Source organism: Beta vulgaris, chromosome 8 (assembly GCF_026745355.1).
Source record: "Beta vulgaris subsp. vulgaris cultivar EL10 chromosome 8, EL10.2, whole genome shotgun sequence".
In the NCBI taxonomy this organism is placed as follows: domain Eukaryota; kingdom Viridiplantae; phylum Streptophyta; class Magnoliopsida; order Caryophyllales; family Amaranthaceae; genus Beta; species Beta vulgaris.
The window spans coordinates 36,452,433-36,474,807 of record NC_079209.1 but is presented as its reverse complement, the minus strand read 5'-3'; the positions used below and the strand labels follow the sequence as shown (position 1 = coordinate 36,474,807).

The window sequence follows — 22,375 nt, the reverse complement described above, 5'->3', positions numbered from 1 at the left end:
GATGGATCGAGATTAGGATTGATGAGGGCCGGATACTCGGAGACTACCTTGGGAGACCTGCACAGGACGAGAGTTAGACTACCCCGGGGGTGGATCCTGGATAGCCCCTCCGACAATCAAGTCAGTTGATGTGTATTAATTGGGATTTGTGAAGTGGATTGTCTAGAATTCCTTATCTTAATAAATGGGGATCTGTCCAGTATTTATAGGCGTTGAAATGTGTGAAGATTGTCTCTGCCATGCTGGCACATAATTTAAGGTTGGTGGGTCCCACTAGAGGACTTCCACGCTGGCAACAAGCCTTGGAGCATGTAGTGGCCCACCAGGCAATATTGGGCCCAAACAGTATTATTATATATTCCATGCTTTATTATTTATTATTCTTTCACATTAATCGCAGATTCGTGATGGAGTAAATGGAAAGATATGTCTTCATGACATTGGTTATTGTTGATTTTTATTCAACAGTTTGGATTAAAGGACTAATGATTATGGAATTGGGTCTTCTGTGATCACTTTTATTAACCAAAGATTTAAAAAAAATTGTGTATTGGTTGTGGTTCTTCTATGTTGGTTTTGATTGTTGGTTAATATTTAATCAATTAATCCACTTAAAGTGAAACGGAATCAGAACTAAAACTCTACATTATTGAACATTTGAAGTATTAACATTGGAATTTTGAGTGCTTGTTCGATAACCACTTAACCAACGTGTCTCTATTATATATAATTCGGCGATATCTATTGGTTTGGGGGCACAGAGTCACGTCTGTTGCCTCGTCTTCTTATGGAAGACTAGTTTTGGTTTAGACAACTCGTTCATTGCTTATTTAACCTAATTAATTAATCAAGTTATGTTTTGAGTCATATTTTATTCTAATGTTACTTATATTGCCTGCAGTGCATGACTTCTATTTTATTCTGTAGTATTATGCTAGGTTTGGTTTATTCATTCTAAGACTTTATGTACTCATCTTTGCTGATTTTGTGCTTTATACGTTGATCATGGACTAGCCTTTTGATCTTGTGACGACCCATCTTTACTACATATTGTTTGGCGAGCAGTCACGTGCATCAATAGGTCATAGTTCTTTTTAGGTGTGAGATCATGATGTAACACCCCGATAATTCTCTCTTTTCAGAAATACCTTTTTAATATAAAACATGGAGAATTACCAAAGCATTATCGCTTGTGTGATAATGTATCGGCTTATTAAGAATTTTGCAGCGGAAAACATATAACTAAACTTCATACTTTAATATAATAAATAAATAAGTACTAAAAACCAAACACTCTATAAATGTCTACTTCACCAAACTTATTATAATATGTTCCTACTAAGGCAGTAAATATAATATTATATTACACAAGCTCTCCATTTCCAGATTCCCAATGATGCAACATCTGCGAACCTGTAAATGTCAATGCTCTAATGAATCTGCTCATCAAAATGCGTCATCACAGGATCAATAAGGCAAAGCCATGATCAACAATCACAGATAAAGCACGTAATCAGCAAAGTTGAGTACTACATAATATTATATAAACATTCCTAACATGATACTAATAAATAACATGCAGGGATAAATAATAATATAACAATATAACATTCTGCAGATAACTTCTACTGAACTAAACTTTAAACATCTTTTGATTACTTTAATAGAAAAGTTATTGGACCGAGTTGTATTATCTAAACTTGCCTTCACATAGGAAGATGATATACGGGCGCAAATCCTTATTCCAGAATGACCTGCGATATCGAGGAACCTTTTGAAAAAATAGGAATAGTGATCAATCCTTTTCCCAGAAAAAGCCATGGGCTACCACCATGTACTCCAACCCCTGATTGCACAACTCTAGACGTGCACCAGTCTAAAGTTTATTACTATCCAAGTTACACTTTACGTGATTTATAATTTATTACTTGTTATGACACACATACAAGTAGCACAGAAATATCAAGTCAAACATTCACAACTGAACTTCTTTTATCTTAGGATTTAACAAGTGATCACACACCTTACAATCCAATATTACTTTCCTTAATCTCAATCTTTCTTATTTGTTGAACCTATCCAACAATCAATCTTACCTTTCAAAGGCATAACTTGTCAACTTACCAAATAAGGCCCATAGTCCTTATAAAATAGTAAAAATAATTCTGTAAGGGAACACATGAATAAACATGACTCAATCTCAATAATATATTAATTCCCCCATGTGAATTAATACCTAAAGTTCTCATCCATAAGCTTGCATCAATAATTCCATACAAACATGATAATCTTTAACTCATAATCAATCTCATAATTAACATGCATGTTTGCACACAGGCATAAAACATGTAAAATCTAATCATACCAGAAATCACATAGGAACTTATAAAGTTCATATACATGATACTACAACCTTTTCTTCTTAAATCATGATACTATATCACATAGCACATAGGTATGTACGTACCTTGTGTAAACCAATTGATAGGCCACCTTTAATCACATAAAGTCACCTACTGAATATTCTCCGCCTAAAATAATCAATATAAACCAAAATCAATACTCTAAATAAAATACAACATCTTTAAAATACTTTAAATCCCCTTTCAAAAATATTTAAAATTTATTTTTACTATTAAAACTTCAATTACTTTTAATATCTAGCATAGTACTACCATACTAGTAATTAAGATCCTTAAAACTCCATTAGTAAAGCCCTTCTAAAATTCCAGCAACTTATAAAATTATAAATCTCTCTTTAAACATACATAAACGTGCTTAAATTCATAATTTAAAACAATCTCATAGTTTATAACATGTTACTATGATTTTTCAATAATTAACACCCTAAAAATCCATGCTTTGATAATTAAAAACTCAATCTAAAAATAATAATCAAATCTAAAATTTTATTCTTTTAATACATAATATTTATGAATCAAGATTAATCATTAAAATATTAATTTCAAGTTAATAATCATGATTAGTATTAAAATAAAGCATAAAAACATGATCTTTAATGGAAACTTGAGGAAGAAGAAAAGAAATTAACCAACCATTCAAAGAACCAAGAAGAAGGAAGAGGCGCCGGAAGAACAACATGCTGCAGCAGTGGCGCACAAAGGAATAATGTGATTATGGAGGTGTGGTGAAGTTTCTTGTCGAAGAAGAAATGTTACTTGAAGAAGAAGAAAAAAAAATTGAAAGAGAAGGGAAGAAATCACGTGGAAGAGGAGAAGTAATGGGGGCCGGCTGGTATGAGGGAGGGGAGAGAAAATAAATCTTTGTATGGTAAAATAATTGAGTCCAATGTATTTATAAAGAGTCTTTTCCTTTTGGTCTTAGGAAAAGGAGATTGGGTTCAAATAAAGTTTGATGATGAATATAATTAATGAATTAGAACTCCTAACATCAATAGAAATCCTTTTCCTAATTCACTTAGAATTTTGGGTTCCTCAAGCCCATTTAAACTTCTTTTCCAAATCAAATTAGTATTTCAAATATTTTTCAAAGCATGCCTTAACAAAATATTTTAATTCCTTATATCCTTAAAATATTTTTTTTGACTTTCATAATAGTCAACCTTCTTTAAATAAATAAATCATTTCAAACCAAATAATGTTTAAATATAAATATATAAATTCTAAAATATATTTATAAAATCCATAAAATTATGGGGGATTAAACATGATGCATGAGAGTGCAAGTTTAGGTATTCTATTTGATATTTGTTGTTGGTTATTGGATCAATTTTGTTTTGAGGTTCTCAAATATTATTTTTGAATTAGTTTTACACTCTAGAGTTGATTGTTGGTTTATCTTAGTTATTGACTCTTATTTGGCTGACCTATTTTCGTTTGATGGGTCATGTTTGCTCCAAGATGTAAGACATATAATTTGACTTTCATATATTTGGTTTGAAATATTTAATTATATTCCACTGTAAAATTCTGAGTAAGACGAACGTTATCACACGTAGCGACAATGCTTTAATACTTCTATATTGTTTATTTAAAAAAAAATAGAGAGAATTATTGGGGTATTACATGGTTAATATATGTTTTAGGTTTGATTTGGTTTAGGTTAGATTAAGTTATATTGGGGCCAGCTTGGATATATTCTTTAAGGTTTGGATCAATTTCGGTTCGATCAACTTGAAGTGATACAAATTTTGCGGTAAGAAAGATTTGAGGATGGTAATTTTGGTTATGTTTAAGTGTATGTCGGATAATTAATCCAATGAAATAGGTTATCGATTAATATTAGGTCAAATTCAAGCCATAATTGAATCATCAATATTCTAAACTTTTTGGATATCAGCCAGTTCTCGATTGTTGGCTTACAGCGTGTTCAAGTTCGTTTCAAAGCAGACTAATTTTTTTTACAACTCTAGTTCACACCGGTTAACAAAATTCAATTGGTTCAATTTTTAAATTGGCTAAAGGAATTCGAGTTCGAAAAATTTATACATCTAATATCAACTTTTGATGGGTTGTTTTTAAGTTATTCACTTATTTTTTATTGATAGTTTATCTCAAGTCGGATTCAAAATCAAGAGCAAATTTATGTTCCGTTTTATAAGATGGTTGGGTTCAAGTTGGTCAAGCTAAATTTTGAGAGTTTGAAGTGCATTTATGAAATGCTCAATCTATATCGAATAACATTAATCATTTGCCTTTTCATGGTCTCCAATATTATACACTTTACATATTTACAAAATTCTTACAAGTTGATCATTTGAAAATACAAATAGAAATAAATTTAACAAGATTCCACGAAGCATATATATCAGAGAAAATAGATCAAAATTGATAAACTTTGCTTGACTTCAAAAAAACAAATGGGTAAAGTATTGTCATGTGTTGGATGAGTAATGTTTTTATGGGCTTTTCATATTTCAAGTAAGTCACGAGAGAGCTTTGATCAGGTTCACTTCGGGTTATATCAGTATTATGTAGGCGTGGATGAGTCCTTTTTTCAGATATGTACAAATGATACATTCATATAAGAATTCACTTTTTAAAGGTATATTTATCCTAAATGATGTTGTCACTTTTTTAAGAATAAACTCCATATGATGTGTGATGTAAGAAATGGAGCACAAAACACGTTTTTTTAAATCTGAAGTCGTCAAACTGAAGTAGTGCTTTATCGAATAAAACTACGAACCATAATTAAAAATTATAATATTATTGCTTATTCCTTTTTTCCAAACATTAAATAGAAAAAATATGTAATCACGAGAATGGTATAGGCAGATGATACGCTAATCCAAAGTCAAGCCCACTTAAAGGCTCTTTGGTTTATGAATCAGATTCCCTTGTGTTAGATGCTCTTGGATTCTCACCATTTGCTTAAAAGTCAAAGTTTGTGACATGCATTACATGGGTTAATGTTTAAAGCCCATTTGACGCAGCTACAACAACAAAATGGATGCGACAATCAAGCGATGTGAAAATGAGCAGTCTGGAGTTATGTTTTGTGCGTATAATTTTAAATTACTTTATTTATTAATTTTTACTTGTAATAAAATCCTAGAGTTACTTCTAAAGTTATTCATGTTGGTCGGCTAGGTAGAGGATGATTAGCGGTGTTTTTAGCTCTTCATGCTCACAAACAACCATTGAAGAGGAGTTAAGTTGGGCGTGATTTAAGGAGGGTTTGTAACTCCCAAAACATCTGTACCCTTTTTGCTCTCTCAGAAATTTCATAATAAGGACTTTCGAGAGACCCCAAGGAGTCCGAAAGCACCATGAAGAGCAACAAAAGTCCACAGGCCGCCTAATTGACACCAACGAGTAAAATCGCCTTGTGCTTCAGGACCCCAGAGTAATAATAAAGAGTGTGCTAAACTATTAGCAGGAGTAGAAACTGCTGCGGTTAAGAAATTGCAGCCTTCCAAATAAGAACTGGCCAATCCATGGCCAATCCATGGGTACAACACCTGAAACTACACTAAATATTAATGTAATATATTAATAAAAAAATTGATACATAAAATAAATACCAAAAAAGATACGAGGATATTCGGCCCCCTCCTACATATTTGATACCTTCCCCTACAAAAAAACTTGTAACACCAAAACCATTCGGAATTCCATCAATTATTCGTCTATCAAAAAACGAAACTATAATCAAAGATTATTCTTGTTCCTATATACTTTCCATGTATGTGAATACGAATCCCTTTTTGTTTTTCTCCGCAACCAATCCTCTTATTTACGATCCAACATCTTTTGGAGCCCTTCTTGAACGAATCCATTTCTACCGAAAGATAAAATATCTAGTTGTTGACCCTTGAGTTTTGAAGATGACCTAACCACAAAAGACATAGTATATTTTATTTATGTTATTGCAAGGTAATTCATGCTCGAGCTAAGAGAATACTTGATTGAAGATTAAAGCGGAGAATTAATCAAGATCGAAGTAAAGATGTTCGAAAGATGAAGAATCAAGCATGGAATGAAAATTAGAATACATTAGGGTATTTATTAATCTTCTTGTTAAGGTTGAGTAAAAGCTTAATTAAGTTCGTGGTGAATTCTCAAAGGAACTTGGTTCTGTTCCCATGAAAGGAACAGACCTGGCACTATAGGAACAAGGCTAAGGAACAAGACTTAAAGATTAGGGAACAACCCGTCAAAAAAAAAAAAGATTATGGAACAAGACTTAAAACTAATTTAGGAACTCCTAAGTGACTCTAATATTGTGCGCCTAAGTAAAATCTGTGCCCAATATAGTTGTTAGAGTTTTTAGGGATATTTTGACTAAGATCCACTATTTTAGGAATTTAGTTTAAGTTTGTTAAGAAAAGATTTTAAAAAAGATTTTCTGATTTTAAATTAACTGATTTTCAAATATTATCTTTTTAAAGTTTATATTTTATCTTATATATTTTATTTAAAAGATTTAGTTTTCGAAAATTTAATATTTCCGGTTTTTAAATGTTTCGGATTTTTTAAATATAAAACTGTTATTTCCGGTTTTATAAAAGATTTTGAAAAAGATATTTTTCCTAAAAACTAGCTAAAGTATTTTATATATTTATTTCCTAACAACTAGATTGCACGCCTAAAAACCTACAGCTACACGTTTTATGTAGTTGGTGGATTTAGTGGCTTAGTTAATTATCCTCCAAGTATTTATTTAATTAAATAAGTTTAATTAATCTCCAAGTTTTGTAAAAACCACGTAATGTATTACTGCTTCTATGAAGTGAAGTAGTGGATTAGTGGATGCTTTACATGACATGGAATAATTAATTTAATTAATTAATTAAACATCATGGAGATCATGTGATAATGGTTTAATTAGTGGAGAACATGTCTTGTCTTAAATGTCTATAAATAGGCGCCTAATTCATTTGAACAAAATTGTGCTTGACTTTTATTAGTCACACCAAAGTGTGTCTGACTTAGTTAATTTGTCTTAAGTTATCTAAAGTGTCAGTGCCTTTTCCTTAAGAGAATTCATACTTACATTAATCGAGTTTATTACTCTTCCATTATTTTATAAAGTGTATTTTTGAGAAAAAGGGTTTGAGTGAACTCTTTGTAAGTGTGAGAAAGCTTTGAGTGAAGCAAGAGAAAGAGAAAGAGAAAGAGAAAGGAACTTTGAGTGAAGTTTGAGAGAAACGTCAGTTGTGGGAACTGTCGTTGGGAACTTGAGTTGAGTGACTTAAGTTGAGAATCGAGAGAAAAGTAATAGGTTGTAATCAGAGTTGTTTTGGCCTATTATAGTGGAAAGTTGTTTAAAATCCCTTGTGGTCGAGGTTGTTTCTTCCTACTAGGCCTAGGAAGTTTTTCCTCGTAAAATCTCTCGTGTTCCCATTGTTTGTTCCCAAGTTTACTTTTAATTCCGCAAAAAGTATAGCTTATTCTCTCACTATAATTCACCCCCCTCTTATAGTGCTCATATTATACAACACTAGTAAAAGTTTTTACTAATGATTTGGGGGTTATCCAATGGTTTTTCATAAAGAACCTTTCTCACATTATGTTAGGTATCAAGGAAAATCAATTCTGGCTTCAAAAGGTACATTTTTCTGATGCATAAATGGAAATATTACACGGTTGGCTCGAAGAGGGAATAGATGCGCTAGCTACTTGCTTTGTTAGAAAGCTAAGCGACTAGTTTACTGTTGAGAGGTAGCGAAGAGGACAGATAGGCTAAAGAGAGGTTAGCGCTAGCAAGTGTTAGAGAGCTTGCTGGATGAAAGCAGATCTGGGATCACTTTCATCTTTTTATCCAAGGACAGAGCTAGTAGTTGGATGGGATTCGTGTGTGGTAGTAGAAGATGGAGCAAAGAAGACTTCCCCTGATAGTACTATCAGACGGGAGCTTGCGGTTGTGTGTAGACTACCGAGCTCTCAACAAGGTGACCTTGGACGATTTTCCCTAGGATTTTATCTTGTATCTTTTGCTGTTCTTGCTGCTCCTATTCTTAATATAAGGAGAGCTAATGAGAAGAGAAAATCAATTTTGAGAGTTATACAAAAAAAACCTTGTGTTTATGCATTTTAGCTTTGAGTTTATCTCAAGTTCAAGTCTATCCTTATTGCTTTAAGTGAGTATTGAGTGATAAGCTTAGGAGAGATAAGTGAGTCTTACCTCTGGTCTAAAACCCCAAAATTTTGAGTGTGTTCTTGAGTTTTAATTTTTCATCATTGTTTTTCGTGAGTTTGATTGCTTTGAGTGAGTGTTCTTAGTCCTTTAAGTCTAAGATCATCAACCATACTTTAGAGGGTGGTTTTACACTTACATCATACGCATCACATATAATATTTTACTTAATCGTAAATGTAGTCGTTTTTTATAATCATCTTCCTATACCATGTGTTAAGAAAGGGAGCATAAAGCATTTTTTTGTGGATTCAAGGTAAAATTGTCAATTCAAGTAGTGAATTATCTTATATAAATGCAAACATGTATTACAATTATTATACATTTTGTTTATGGTTTTCCTTTTTTCCTAAGGATTTACTATGACAAAAGAAATTGCATGAGAAATAAAAAGTCAAACTATGGAACATAATGGAGTTGAGTTCTAATCTTATGAGCTTGAAAGTAAGTAAGTGTTTCAAAAATAATTATTGTTGTTATGCACTCCATAATCACTAAACATATAATTAGTGTGACGTGTAATTAGTGGCAGAGCCAATGTTAGTCCTCGTGGGCTATGTGAACCACTATTTCCCTAAAACAATAAAAATGAAAAGTAGAAGGAAAGAGCATGAAGAAGAAGGAAGGATGATTGAGAGGTAACACTAACAAAAAACAATAACAAGAATTAAAAGACGAATTATAAAACCCTAATTCTTGCTTGGGAAGCCAATTATCTCTCAATTTCTCACTTTTCTTTTGCAATGTCTCTTTTTTTAATGGAAAAATTGACAATAGAGGTCTGAACTTTGGGCGATAATTTTTAAAAGGTTTGAACTATTGATTAACCTGTGTAGGTCCCAACTTTAGGGGGTATTAACTTTTAGCGGGCCTCAGTGACTTAAAACTGACGATTTTTCTTAAAATCTCACCTAGTTCCAACTTCCCTCCCTCAATTAACCCTTCTGGTGTGACCCAAGTTTTACAAGTTATGACCTATTAAGCCAGTTTCAAGTCACTAAGGCCCGCCAAAAGTTATTACCCCCTAAAGTTGGGACCTACACAGGTTAATCAATAGTTCAGACCTTTTAAAAATTATCACCCAAACTTGAGACCCCTATTGTCAATTTTTCCTTTTTTAATTTGGACAAGTATTACTTCATTATGCTTACTGATACACATGAGTTAATCACTTGAGACCATTTGGATTAGAGAGAAAAAGTTTCGGATTTAAAGAAAACAAAAGAAAGAACCCCGATTTCTTTTACAACAAACAACCACCACCAACACTACCCAAATATCACCACTTAAGGCTAGAACAAGGTGAAACAACTTGTTATACAACCTACTTCACTAGGTAAGCTCAACTCAATCGATGACAGGCTAAAGTTGTATCACCTAATCAAAAGTAGTCCTAAAGTTCTCTGACAAATAGTAGTCAGTGAAGTAGGGTCGGATCCACATGGAAAAAAGTGTTCTTTTCGTAATTGTCGATCAAATCTAGATTATAGGGTTTGTTTGTAATTATACTAAAGTATACAATAACTACATCAAGAATACCAATACTAGAAATTCTAGGGCATAGGTTCACCAATTAACAATATTCCGGGATGAAACATAACAATCAATAATGAATAACGTAGTTAAACAGGTTGATTTGCTCTCTCAAGTCGAAATTAACCATAGAATGATATTAATAGGTTCTCGCAATTTATTAATACCAACTCTACCTATTGAAACTAGCCCTAATATCAAGTTTATACCTCTCGACACATAACCTAATATTGCAATACTATAACAATCAAATCTGACCAAATTGGATTGAATAGAGATAATACATTAAATAGGAATCAACATACATCTATCATAAATATTCAACTTTATAGACATCCATTCATAATTGATAATGGATCCCCTTAACCCTAGAAATAGACTACTCAATTATAGTTGGGGAAAACATACTCATGATGAAATAAGTAAACATGGTGAATTAATAATCAAGAATTGAATAGGAATAATTAGAGAAGAGAAGAAAAGAAAAGAGATACCAATTGTAGAACCAATCTTGTAAAATCCAAGCTTCTATTTAAATTTCAATGTACATTGGGTAAAAAGTAAAATTAGGGTTCTTGAGTAATTAAATGTTACTTAAAAACTAAAAGCTAAAACTATAATTACGTTTTTCAACCCTAAAAGGATAAGTATTTATATTAAAACCAAAACCCGCGCAACACGCGCTTCAAAAACCTTAAAAATATTCCCGCCCGACCAAGCCAGGCAGAATCCATCCGACCGGGCGGTTGTCAAGTACTATATTCGCTCGTCACGCCCGGCTGAGCGATCTCCAGCTCTTATTTTCCAAATGAACTCGTCTCTCCCGACCAACTCGGGCGGATGTCATCCGGTCGGGCCCGCAAGTTAACTTTGCTTGCTCTCTTTTCAAGATGAAAATGTGGCTAATTCAAGTAGCCCGACCGGGTGGTCGTTAGGTTTATGACGCCCAAATTCCAATCTTTAAAGTGTCAATAACTTTTTTGTTATTTGTCGGAATTAAGCAAATGACCACTCGTTGGAAAGCTCTTGCATTGTAGAATCCAAATGAAGCAAAATCATCATGCTTCCAAAAGTACATCGTCTCTTTTAGTGGTATAAATGAGTAGGAAATGCACCAAAACATGCTAATTCCTACAATAATCAACCTGAAACTACAAACACACTACAAGGAGCACATTAGTACTAAAAATGTCTCCGAAGAGCGCAATCAAAACCAATAATCAATGAGGGACGGGATTAAAAGCTCTATATAAAATAGACATATCAATGGATGACAAGCAAACAGTCTAGATCTTCGATAAAAGAAAACCAAATTTGATTTCTGACAAATTTCACACTTGATCTCAAGAAGAGATAACTCTATAGTTTTTCAATATTCAAAGCTGAAAAATTACAAATAGCATCTAACTACTTATACTACAACATAATAAAAAAAATTGCGACCAACAAAGGCCTACAAATATGATTAAACTAAGCCAACATGTGACTAAGCTGCTGAAATCAGTTTTCTAATAATGACCCTTCTTTAACTTTTTGCTCATAACTCATGATTGGCTATCAAAATGATTAGGAAACCAATGAAAATAGAGAGATATTAAATTTTTTTCTCACATCATTTAAATTTTTGCTCATAGATAGAAATTATAAGAAAACATAAATATAAACTACAATAAAAAAGAAATTACAAGAAACGGAAAATCTAAACGAAATTATAAACAATGATTAAAACCCTAAATTACTAATAGATAAAGCAAACCCTAGATCCAAAGAGGCGACCAAGAGGATCGCGTAATTTGAAATCCCAACGAATGGATTTCTCGATGTTTGTGGAGGTTGATTTTGGCCAGGAATTGTAGAAGAACGAAGGTACTGAAGTCGTGGCATTTGTTGTGGTGCTTACCGGTGATGCGTTTTGTCGTCGGCAGAACCGATGATAGTCAGGGGATATGGTGGTGTTAGTGTGGTGAGCGACCGATGAAGGTGGGTCAGCGAACGAGGGATGATGGTGGTGCTGGAGTGGCGAGCGATGAAGCAATGAAGAGAGGAGAGGGAGGAGTGAGGGTTGCTGGGTTTCGTGGTGACTAGGGTGAGGAGAGAGGGTGGCTGGGGTGAGGAAAGAGATTAAGGCTGAAGTGGGTTTAGGGTTGAGCAAAGATGGATGATTGAGGAGAAGTTGTTGGGAAGATTAGTTTTGGTGAGAAATGAGAGAGGATTGAGGATAGGTAAGAGAGGCGTGAAAGAGGAAAAAAAAAGGGTTTTGAGCTTTATATGAAGATACGGTTATAGAGGAGGGAAGTGCGCCGAGAGAAAATTGAGTGATTGGCCTTATATTGAACCAATTAATTGATTCGATTTTTGCCCGAACTGATTAGTTAATTGGACCTGAATTTTGGTGCCTAAAAATATTAATTTAATGATCCAGTTACCTTGGCCAATCGGATTAGTTTACCTTAACTAATCCGGTTTAGTAAAAATTGGATATATTGCTTTGTAGCATATAATGTTTTTTCCACTAGTGTTCGTTCAAATTTCGATCCAAGATTCATACAAATAAACAACCCAAATGGAGGTATAATTTTGGAGGGTCAATTAAATTATCAATCTTTCTTTTCTTTCTTTATTCTTCTTATACTACATTTTTTATCAAATGCAACAACTTAAAAAAGCTAATGCAACAACATTTTCACTACCGTTGCAATAGTAAGGGTCTAATGCAACGGAAATAGAACTTCCACCACTAAAAGGGTAGCTATTGCAACGGGTTAGCCCTAGCCGTTGCAATAGGAAAGTTAATTGTTGCAACAACTAAACTAATAATTTTTTTTTTAGAAATTTGAAGTATGCGCTCAATGTTTTATATTTCCCTCTCTATCCTTTTAAGAAATTTTGAACCCCGTCTACGGTGTTGCTAACAAAAAAAAAACTACTAATAGGCAAGCTTAAGTTAGAAAGAGATAAATTTTGGCATTTCTCACAAAATAGCAAACAGATGTATATGAGAGAAGGAAAGGAAGAGGAAGAGAGCGAAAGTTCGACCTCGCACCTCTTTAAACTTCCAGCGAAGTCGGTAAGTTTTTGTGTGGGTTTTTGGTATTTGTCATTCTGTATTTCTATTTGATTGAATATGGTCTTTTCCACATTGCAAGTTATTGCATTATGGTTTAGCATTAGAATTTTAGGGTTCTTTATGTCGGTTTTTAGCATTTGTTTGAGTTTTCTTTTTATTATTTTGTTCTCTGATTAGGGATTGCGATTTTGATTTTCTGAAAATTCTAGTTTTTGGAATTGAGATTAGGATGCAGATTGACGAATGCATATGTAGTTTTGGGATGCTTGTGAACAGTTAATAGATTTTTCAGCATGTGAATCAAAATTTCTAATATAATTTCAATGTGTTCTATGTGCAATTCATAATTTTTGGTATCTAAAGTGGGTTTTGATAGGCACACCAAGTGTTTGTGGAAAGCTCTAAGAAAGGAAAACTTGAAGTTAGAGGGTAAAATAAGCTCATGAATCTATAAATCATTGTAAGTGAATAATTCAAGCTATATTACAGACTTTCCTACTTGAATTTATCCTCTATTATGCGTATTAGCAGCAGCTCTATTTTTTTCTAATAATTGAAATGAACATATTTCATTCAAGTTAAAAAAAATTGTGGATTATTGAGAAATGAAAATCTATTTTTTCTACGGTTTAACAATGAACATGAAACCATTAAGCACCTCTGTTACAATTATTGAGAAATTTTCTACAACCATAGGTAGAATGAGTGAAGTCACATCGTTTACAAATTTTGTAACTCAGACATATAATAACACCACAAACAATTAGGAGAAAATTTTGTAACACATGGAGTTTAGGTAATGAAACAAAAGAGTTTTCCGCACAATTATCTTTAAGTAAATTGTGATGGATTTCCTACTTTATCATACATGATCATTTGAGTGGAGTCCAAAACAGTCTTTGATGTGTTTGCCTGATTATGTAGTTGTAGGACAGAAACGGTGCTTTTGTAGCAAGAAATTTCAGTGGAATCCAATCAATGGAACATGTGACAGTGAGTAATCTTTAACCTCTGTAGAGCAAGAATAAAAATATAAACTTCAATTGTCTTTCCTTTTATTTATTTCAGTAAAAGAAAATTATACTAGTTGAGTTTTAGAAATTACCCTCACAAGATCTAATTTTAGTACCACATTACAAATTTTATAAATCAAGGTGGAAATTCTACAGGAAATAATACCAAATTTAGTGACCCTGGAAACATTTGGAATATTAGAGATACAGAACAGACATTATTACTACCGACTTGTGAGGCGCATGAACAAGTTACTGGGTCCTGACTTGTCTTTGGATGCTAAAAACTCTAAAGACACTAATGCTGCGATGCTGCGTTGGTAATACGATTTCTGTGTACATTTGCTAATTCTGTGTACATATATATTATATTTGTGGGCATGTTAAAGGAATGTTTTGCCTTATTATAGCAGTCATTTGACCATGTTGTAGAAGTTCCACATTCCTGAATCATAGGAGTAATTCTTGTGTGCTTTGTGGCTCACTCAACTGTAGGTTGTGACTTGCGTTAGCGTCAATACTAAGTTTGTGAATTCCCAATTTCTGAGCAGCTTATCGACCCCCTGAATAAGCAGACAACTAATAGAGTTGCAAGAAAAGTTCAGATCTTGAGGGTCTGAGGCACTTGGCCACAATGTGGTTTGTACCAGTTTATAATATGTGCCTTGTCATGTGTGCGGATTTAGATCTTACTACCGAGAGGTGTCACCAAACCTGATTCCCCTTTCCAAAAGTTTTTTTGCACTGGAAGTGATATAGGATGTAGTGTTGCCTTTATTAAAAGCTTAAACCCCAAGCTTATATGACTAAACTTGTCTAGTGTGAACTTATTGTATTAGACTCAAACTGAGTTTACTTATGTTTAGTAGCCCTAGACTGAACTTATTGTGAATTGAACTTATCTAAAATCATTACCTTTGTACTGATTTTATCTGAAGGTTTTTAACGGTAATAGCACTTAATTAATAACTAAACGTGTTGAAATATATTCGACTTCAACTTTTTCCAGGTGAAAATAACTATCCAACTTCTTTTCTTCTGTTACTGAAAAACCATCAGCCCATCATGTCTCAAATTATGCTAGTTCTAGTTTTGTTTTTAGCCTTTCTGAAATTGGCAAAGAGTTCAGCTTCACTGCGACAAGACGTCTTCTCCTATTATATATAAACAATCACTTGCGTTGTCTATTTATCGTATAAATTATCTTAAAAGAGCATGTTTTATTTGACGGGAAAATATGGCTAATTTAGGAGCTCTTTTGACTTTTGTAGCTTGCATTATTGCATTTTTACATGTAGGTTTTATTTATTGGTGCTAATCTGCAAAACTTATGAAAGTGGGACTGTAATTAATATATCAAGTGATCGAACTTTAATTTGAACGAAGCTTTTAGATAGTGGAACCTTCCTGTTTGGATAATCTTCCTTCTTTCCCTTTTAGCGCAATTGAAAACTTGAACCTTCAACCTTTAACCTTTAACCTTAATCATTAGCAACATCTACTGGTTCAAATATGTTAGTACATGTTATCTGAGCGGCTGAAATCATTGTCTTTATATACTGGGGATTATAACAATGATTTATATACAGTACATAGTTGATTGCCAGACACTATTCTGGTAATATAATGCTATACTTTATGGTGATTGCCAGAAACAATTCAACTAGTGTAAATATATAATGCTAAAAACGAAGGTTAGTATAAGCCAAGATTGAGTAATGCTTATGGTGATTGCTCTCTGTGGACATATAAACCATAGGACATATTTATGCATATCTGATAAACTAGCGTCTGGATCTGTGGTTTCAAGTGGTTTACTGGACTGTATGGACTATGGAGCTCATTAGAAGCTAATAATTAGCTTTTTGGTGGTTGGACAATAGCATTTTTTTCCTTATCCATCTTGACATCCTTCCATATTTTCCTTTGATGTTACACTGAATTTATTTGCTAATCAGCTTCTCGAACCAATATATTACTCATAAACACTTGACAACTTTTAGCTAATGGAATCACTAGTACCAATACAGACTAATTCTTTATGAGCTAACTAGCTAAGTTTCGTATACATATTGCGTATTTATCTAGTTTTGAACTTGTGCTAAACTGCTAACTAGATGTTAGTTTGACACTTTATGGGATACAGTTTTTGGATTTTTAACCATGGGTCTTTAGTGAAATGCATGTTATGCATTATGAGTTGACCTTGTTATCTATTATAATGTGGGCTTCTAGCTAGCCGCAGGTGTATGAATGAAAAAGTGAATAGTGGGAACATTTTGTATTGGTTGTCTCCTGACTGCATTGGAAGATAAATTACTATTTTTTCTTTTGGATGGGCTGTTCTTTTTTTTTTCCCTACTACTCTTGATTCTAGTTCTGGAGATTTCTAGTTGGTTATTACCAAGCCTATGCCATCATCCTATTCTGGTACAATCAAGATTTGTTTTTTATCAGAAGACTAACTAGATTAGATTTTATCTATATATGTCGACTATAGATAGTTACCCTTCATGTTAGTCCCCCTTCTTTTTCCCCACAGGAAGAGTTTTTTTTTTGCTTGATTTTCTTCGTAAAAGGGTAGTGGCTAGCTTCAAACAACATCCATAACAAATATTTATTAGTTCGGTTTGATTAAGTACATTAATTTTCGTACTGTAATTTTGTCTCTTTTATATTGTCATCTTCATCCCACATTATTCTTATTATACTCGAACGCGTTTTTTTCACTACTAAATTCAGAACAATGTTCGTTCGATGAAGTTATGACAGATTTCAACTCTACATTTCCTTTGTATCTCCACTTCAGGATATGCACTGCTCTCGCTACTCTTATTGAGGTTTCTCTCTCCTCTTGATTTTCAATTTTATGCAATATCGAGCTTGATTTGATTGCCTTTTTCAAGTTGTGCACTGTGATTTTCGGGTTTTGATTATGTTGTTGTAATTGTTCAACTTGATTAGGGTTTGTGGAGTGTAATTTGATTGGAGTCGATTTATTTGCGTTTCCAGTGATCTGAGATAGGATTTTAGTTACGATATGGTGAGCTTTAGAATTGTTGTGAATTGGATGTGCTTTTCCAAATTTCACCATTCGGCTGTCAAATTAGAACGACATAAATGATTAAAACCTTCTGTGCTTCTCCAAATTTCACCACTCAGCTGTCAAATTTTAGCATGAAGCAAGAAGTATAAAAAGGAGAAACTTCACCTCATATTTAATTGTACTCATCCAGTTAGCCTATGTCCATGAACATGCTTTCTCATACCTTATCTAGGGTTAGCATCATGAGCAGATGGATTATAAAGGCTGGATTTCAATTCTTTGATATCTCAATAAGCACACAAGTTCTACAGCCCAATGGCCAAAATGCACAAAAAAAGCCTCTGTTACAGTAAATATAGCTTATTAGTATAGTTGCTCACAACCACACTAAAAACTCTAGTTCATTATTCAAAGAATAACCCAATTTTCAAGTTACACAATCTTTTTAAGTATTCTTTCAAGTTTAGCTACATTTTCAACGATCTATACACTATTCCTTTTTTGTTTTTGATGTTATTTTTGTTTCTGGACAGAGGAATTCTTCTGGTTTTTGGACACAAAATCTGCAATTCAGCTGGAAAACCAGGTAAATTCTAAGAAGTTGTTGTGTTTTCACCATGAATTTGTGCATTCTTAACTGTCAGATTGTCAATTCTGAGATCTACTTTAAATTCGGATAAGTAATTTGCCCAAAATGGAGTTATCTTTTGGTGGGTATCTGATCAAAGCCATATTTTGGACTCTAATTTTGTACATTATGCAATCATTATTTTCCATTCAAGTGATTATCCATTTTTGGTAATTGCAAAATAATTTTTCTGGTATTTGGGAATTGGGAGCATAATTGTTGTCTCATTACATGTGGCTGCATCTGATTTGGAACTGATAGAAGTTTATAACATTATGAGGTTTATAACATGATAGAAGTTAATAAATATAAAATAAATAAATCAAAAGAGATGAAGAAAAAGAAATATAGATGCATGATGATTTCACTTATGGCATCAAAGGTTCCTGTTACAAATTTATACTATATCAGTATCCATATATAGCTTCTTGGAAACTTATTCTTCTTTGGTTAACCAGTTAACCTTGTTCTAAGACAGAGGCCAGTGAAATAAAGAGGCCTATATTGCTAGATTTTTTGATGTATTACATATTTACTAGAGGGAAGGTTGCATGTTTTGTGCTTGGCATGATAGACATGTATTGCCTATGAAATTCTCACTCTGAGGAAGAGTTCCGTCGAGTGTCTCCTGTTTGGTATTTTCAACTAATACGTCTATGTTTTTGGTTCTCTATCGAGGCTTCGGGTAGATCTGCTAGATCAAAGACTCCATCAGTTTCAGATATTGCAACAGGGTTTTGACAGCTTGATTTCCATATCTGTGCTTCCTCACGTTATTTGAATCCATTTCACTAGGCTCATTATCATAGTGCATAAGTATTGATGCATGCAACAAGGTCTGCATTGCCTCATATCTGTTTATGTACTCCTGGCTATTTCTGAGTCCTTATCACATGGTTCTGGACTAAATCGCTTATACGAAGGCATTGAATGAAGACGCACGCAAGTCTAGTTAGGATAGGTGGACTTAATTATTGCTTTTGCCTTTTGAGTATATAGATTATACTGGAGTAAATAGTCTGCTTAAGACCTACGGATGGTACCTGATTTATTGACGAAATTGTCACGCTGGAAGCTGGGTGCCTTGACGGCATTAAGTAATAACACCTATCATCTGGGCCATGATGACCTTTTTCTCACTTAAGTGTTCTCGGCAATACCGTGATCCTGTCATGTAACATTGTCATGTACAGAGCACCTGACCTTTTATATATGCGAAGGATCATCATGTTCCCCAAATTAAAACATAATAGACTAACTGTTGGTCATGTCAGGTATACCTTCATTCCATGACATACTTTCTGCCAATCATCGTTAACAATATCTACTTGAAGCACGCATTCACTTAAATCTAGTACATGTCTAAGTTAAGCATCTAACTTGGACAACATAAATTGTTACTGGAGAAGTGGTTGGATTTTATCTATATATGTCAACTATAGATAGTTACCCTTCCTGTTAGTCCCCCTTCTTTTTCCCCACAGGAAGAGTTTTCTTTTTTTTTTTGCTTGATTTTCTTTGTAAAAGGGTAGTGGCTAGCTTCAAACCACATCCATAACAAATATTTATTAGTTCGGTTTGATTATGTACATTAATTTTCGTACTGTAATTTTGTCTCTTTTATATTGTCATCTTCATCCCACATTATTCTTATTACAACAATAATGCAAGGTACTGTAATTTTGTCTCTTTTTTTGTGTTGTTGATGGGTACGTTTACTAACTATTACAATGTTTGAATTTTTAGGTGAATGATGAAGCAACTGGAGGAGATCAAACGTAACGTCTCACTATATATACTATCGGCCAGATTTAGCTAGCTATATTATAGTGATGCGGTACTTGGTGGTTAGAAGGAAAATGATTTATATGTACTTATTAAAGTATTTGTGGTACTAAAACAAATATTTATAAGTTAGGTTTGATTAAATATTTTCATGTATACTTTTAATTTAATTATTTTGGAAATTATAATATAGATATGACAATAATTTTTGGCGTTTAAAGAGTATTTTCGCATTTGTTGCATCGTTACTAATATATATCCAGGCTGTAATATTATAGGTTTTCGGTAGGCATTAGGGGTTTAAAAAAAATCTGTCATAAAGGCGTTGCAATAGCTATATGATAGTGTTGTAATATATAGAGAGGCGTTGCTATAGAAGTCAAAATGGGACACAATATGAATATTAGGGTCGTTGCAATAGCTATCAAATGGCGTTGCTATAGATATAGAGGCGTTGCAATAGACCTTATAGATGACGCAACGACTCTTTACATCTATTGCATCGGCTTTGTGGTAGCCGTTGTAATAGGCCCCAAAAGTCGTTGCACTAGGCCTATTGCAACGCCTTCAAATGCAATGGTTCAAAACCGTTGCAATAGGTCTACTGAAACGACTTTTGGACCTATTGCAACGATTTTTGCATGTTGCCTTTGCCTTTTAATGTAGTAGTTATAGCAATAATGCAAGGTACTGTAATTTTGTCTCTTTTTTTGTGTTGTTGATGGGTATGTTTACTAACTATTACAATGTTTGAATTTTTAGGTGAATGATGAACCAACTGGAGGAGATCAAACGTAGACGTCTCACTATACTATCGGCCAAATTTAGCTAGCTATATTATAGTGATGCCGTACTTGGTGGTTAGAAGGAAAATGATTTATATGTACTTATTAGAAGTATTTGTGGTACTAAAACAAATATTTATTAGTTAGGTTTGACTAAGTACATTATTTTTCGTTAATTAGGAATTTTCATGTATACTCTTAATTTAATGATTTTGGAAATTATAATATAGATATGACAATTATTTTTGGCATATCAAGAGTATTTTTGCATTTGTTGCATCGTTACTAATATATATCCAGGCTGTAATAGTATAGGTTTTCGGTAGGCATTAGGAGGAGTTTAAAAAAAAAAATCGTCATAAAGGCGTTGCAATAGCTATATGATAGTGTTGTAATATATAGAGAGGCGTTGCTATAGAAGCCAAAATGGGACACAATATGAATATTAGGGTCGTTGCAATAGCTATTGAATGGCGTTGCTATAGACATAGAGGCGTTGCAATAGACTATATAGATGACGCAACGGCTCTTTACATCTATTGCAACGGATTTGTGGTAGCCGTTGCAATAGGCCCCAAACGTCGTTGCACTAGGCCTATTGCAACGCCTCCAAATGCATTGATTCAAAACCGTTGCAATAGGTCTACTGCAACGATTTTTGTGTATTGCCTTTGCCTTTTAATGTAGTAGTGTTATTTTTTCTTGAAGTTACTAACTTTATATTCATGATGTAGATTGTTAACAAATTCTTGCGACTGTAAATAGTTATGTATTACTACTAACTCCCTGCAATATTTTCTTATTTTATTTCTTTTTCATGAACTAACATTATTATTTTTATGATTGATTACAATATATTTTCACCCTGTATAATATTGTTAATTAAGACCTAAATAAACGTTCTAACACTTAAACCAGATTATGTGGACAACCTTCTAGGAACCCAGTAATATGATTGCTAAATAACTTGTTACCTAAAAATTAGTCTTTTATGCGTTTAATGAACCAACATAGACTAATTATTATATTGAATTAACATAATATGTGGTTGTTTAATTGCATAAAACATGACATAAATAGATATTAAGTAGATACCATCAATGGATAAATTGATTCCTCATCTTATTAGTACCTTCACTCCCGAACTCAATCTATGGTTCATTGACCATTCATGTAGTCGTGACAAGGAAATCTACATTGGCTAAGTCCCTAAGTTCTCCTTACGATTTCCAAACATCCAATTAGATTTATGAGTCTTCTTTTAAAGACTTGTTGGCGACTTCTTTATTTCAGAATGTATTTCAATATAACCTTTACAATGAGGTAGCCAAATTCGTGCTCATCCTGCATAGGCAAATAAAAACGTGCCTGTAATTTGGCAACTACAATGGGGAGGACTTTTAAAAAATCAATTTTTAAATGAATGGGTGAAACTCGAAAATATACGATTCATACTTGTTTTTGGCCTTTTGAATAACATTACAGTTTGCATATGCATGGCTATTGCTTTAAGACACTATAAGGACAATCATCCTTGCCTCATTAGCGCATGTTCTATGCGTGAGGCCACCCCGAGGGGGGGGGGGTTGCGCTTTGTCCTTCCAAAAAGCTTACTGAGCGATAGTGTTGAATCTTAGTCATAAGCAAACCTACCCAACCACGATATTGTTCTCTTCTTCCTCACCTGAGAATTGGAGTGAGTCGTACACATGGCCACCTTTTCAAGCAAAGGAAAGAAGCGTGGGATCAGTCTTTTAGTCATGGACCCTTTTCAGCCTTAACCAAAGCCTAACCATAGTATTAAACATAAATATTGACTTAGGATGATAACTTCATACTATTTCTTGGCTATATGACATCAATGATTACCTGTTTCCTAGGTTTAGCGTGGTTTCC

At 33.4% G+C, this 22,375-nt stretch overlaps 1 long non-coding RNA gene across 3 annotated transcripts; it reads left to right on the top strand.

Annotated features, from left to right (window-relative positions):
• The first annotated feature begins 13,121 nt into the window (after nt 1–13,121).
• On the top strand, nt 13,122–19,890 carry LOC104901377 (uncharacterized). Of its 3 annotated transcripts, XR_007269245.2 has the most exons (6): nt 13,122–13,222; nt 13,599–13,682; nt 14,147–14,215; nt 16,978–17,075; nt 17,815–17,867; nt 19,656–19,890. It is a non-coding gene; the product is annotated as an uncharacterized LOC104901377 (long non-coding RNA). The 3 variants fall into 3 exon arrangements; XR_008967456.1 differs by lacking the exon at nt 13,599–13,682 and having other exon boundaries at nt 14,153–14,215; XR_007269247.2 differs by lacking the exon at nt 13,599–13,682.
• Nucleotides 19,891–22,375: the final 2,485 nt, after the last annotated feature.